Source organism: Camelina sativa, chromosome 19 (genome assembly GCF_030686135.1).
Source record: "Camelina sativa cultivar CO46 ecotype springtype chromosome 19, ASM3068613v1".
NCBI lineage: Eukaryota > Viridiplantae > Streptophyta > Magnoliopsida > Brassicales > Brassicaceae > Camelina > Camelina sativa.
Genome location: NC_141898.1, coordinates 26,963,091 through 26,965,828, shown reverse-complemented (window position 1 = coordinate 26,965,828; position 2,738 = coordinate 26,963,091). Strand labels below are relative to the sequence as shown.

The 2,738-nt window shown below is 42.6% G+C and overlaps 1 non-coding gene across 1 annotated transcript; it reads left to right on the top strand.

Moving 5' to 3' along the window:
* Positions 1-712: 712 nt before the first annotated feature.
* On the top strand, positions 713-819 carry LOC147921108 (small nucleolar RNA R71). Its single transcript, XR_015591898.1, has one exon. It is a non-coding gene; the product is annotated as a small nucleolar RNA R71 (small nucleolar RNA).
* Positions 820-2,738: the final 1,919 nt, after the last annotated feature.

Genomic DNA, 2,738 nt, shown 5'->3' with positions numbered 1-2,738 from the left:
AGTCATTGTAGCCAGAATCGATCTTGTTGCTCATCTCCGCTAATCGCTTTGCGGTGTCCATAGCAGCGGATGCTTGATTTTGAATCATCTGCTGAATTAGGCCGCGTAGGTCAGCGTCTTGGGATTGGTGCTGTGGGCCTTGTTGTTGTTGGAATCCAGGTGGTGCAATTGGTTAGTTATAATTGCCAGAATATAGCTGCTTAGGGGCATAGCCTTGATTGTATTGAACAAAAGGCTTTGGCTGGTTTCCCTTAACGGCGGATGGGTAGGTTTGGTCATGAGGATTGGCAACATTCGGATTACGGTAAGACAAATTCGGATTCGGCTTGTAGTTGTTGTACCCTTTGTTGTAACCTCCTTGATTGTTGATTTAGTTCACATCCTCTATTTGAAAATTTTCCCCATCTTGTTGTATAAACTGATCTTCCTCTGATAATGCATGAACATGCTGCTGCTGGCTGAGTAGTTTATCGAGCTTGTCATTGAGGGCTTTCATGTCCCTCTTGTACTTGGCATCTTCCTCGTCTGTAGATCGCACAGTACGATCGATTCCTCATTATAATGCTCATCAGATTGAGCCAAGTTCTCCACTAGGTCCCAACCTTCATCAACATCCTTGTTGAGGAAGTTACCATTGCTTGCGGTGTCCAGCAACATCCGTATATTGGGGACCACTCCTCTGTAAATTGTACTTAGCAATGAAGCATTGTTGAATCTATGATGAGGGCATCTGGTGGTGTATCCCTTGAAACGTTCCCAAGCTTCAGTGAACGTCTCATTGTTCTTCTGAACAAAGCTGAAAATGTCATTTTGCAGCCTTGCAGTTCTGGAGTTGGAGAAGAATTTGGGTAGAAACGCTTTCTTGCATGCTTCCCAAGTGGTGATGGACTCCTTGGGGAGTGATTTCTCCCAGAGGTGCGCTTTGTCTCCCAAGGAAAATGGAAAAAACCGGAGTTTGAATCCATCCTCACTAACTCCATTTATCTTGGTGAGGCTACAGAGCCTATCAGATTCATCCAGATGGTCCAATGGGTCCTCCATTGGCAGTCCATGAAACTTGTTGCTCTGTATCATCTGGATAAGACTACTCTTGATCTCAAAATTGTTGTTCTGGACAGCAGGTAGCACGATGCCATTCCTTTGAGTATGAGTAGATGGAGCATCCTCTGCTCATATGTTGGTCCTTGCTTGAGGAGCTGGTGGACCGTTTTGATTGTTCATTGTCTCCTTAATTTTTGCTGGTTGCGGTTGCTGGACTTGTTGTGGATGAAGTAACCTGGGTCTGTCGATGTTGTCGATAAATGGACCTAGGTTTTGGTTACCCTTGGATCGTGTTTGCATGCACAAGTAGGTGACCGAGTGTGTACATGAGGGTCAACCCGATCCAGGTGATCGAGTGACGGGTCGGGTGGGTGCTCGGGTTGTACCTGAAATGCAAAACGAACAAAAACGAAAGCAAACAAGTCAGATTCCAAACCAATGTAGATTAGAGAACTTGATCTAGCAAGTGCTGAAATCCTAAACGTAGCAAAATTAAATTCAACCAAATGGCAACGGCGCCAAATTGGTAACAGGATTTTTCACCCAGGGTATCAATTCCATATGCAGTTGTAGTACAAAGTGTTATCAATCCAAATGGTTGTTATGCTAGCAGATAGGATGCAATTAGAAGCAAGCAAGTCAAGCCAAGCGATAAATGGTTTTTTCTAACAATCCTAAAATATTAAAAGAAAAGAATATAAACAAGGAACCACACGACCTAAGCAGGTGATCGAGTAAACAAAGAAGGTATGAACAACTCGAGGGGTTACTCGAAGCAGGTGATCGTGTATCTGTGCGGGTAATGGATCAAGTGATGAATAAAAATGCAAACAATTAAAATACGAAAGCTTCTAAGGATGGGGTAATCGAATCCTAAGTGTTCCTGACCAATACAGATATCTTACATGCCTCAAGCAAATATTCCCTAGACAATGAATCTCTAAAATCTTGTTAAAACATCTCGTGATAGAAACAATCAACATTGATCACTCCCCTACCCAACTCCCGTTGGAGAAACATGACCAAGCAGGCAATATGAACCGATTAATTATTGTCAATAAACCCCTTACTCATCTAATCTCTTAGGCTAAGTGAGTAAATCTCTAGCATTGGTTGATTCAAGCATTTCATCTACACCTCTCGGTGGTAAAACACCTTAGATCTAATCTCACCCTCTCGGTTTGTTGACAACATTAAGAACACCAATCTAGAAGGGAATTTATAAAACATAAATAATCAAACTAAGACATCCTAACCGATCAAGAACACAAAATCATCTATCCCATCCCTAGAAACTTTACTTCACTACTCGGAAATCATTGCAAGAAACATAAAAGCATATATGAAAGAAAATTGCATTGTATTAAAAGATAGAGTAGAGAATAAAGAGTACAAAGTAGAAATCTAAAGAAATGACAAAAAGATATAAAGTAAATCCTAACAAAAAGTGAAAAGTGTTTTGAGTCGCTCAGTTCTCTCACAGAAGCTCTCGCTCTCTGGTTTGAGGGTCTGCGGCGTGCTAGGGCGAGAGGAAGAAGAGGGGGGTTTATATATGGAAACCCATTAACCCTAGCTTCCAGTCCTGCCCGAGGGTCTGCTCGATGGGGTGCACGAGGATGTGCTCGGGTTACTCTTCGGGTAGGTCTTGGGTTGTTCTTCCTTCTCTCGGATCCTCCTCGATCGTGTTGGGGTTCGGA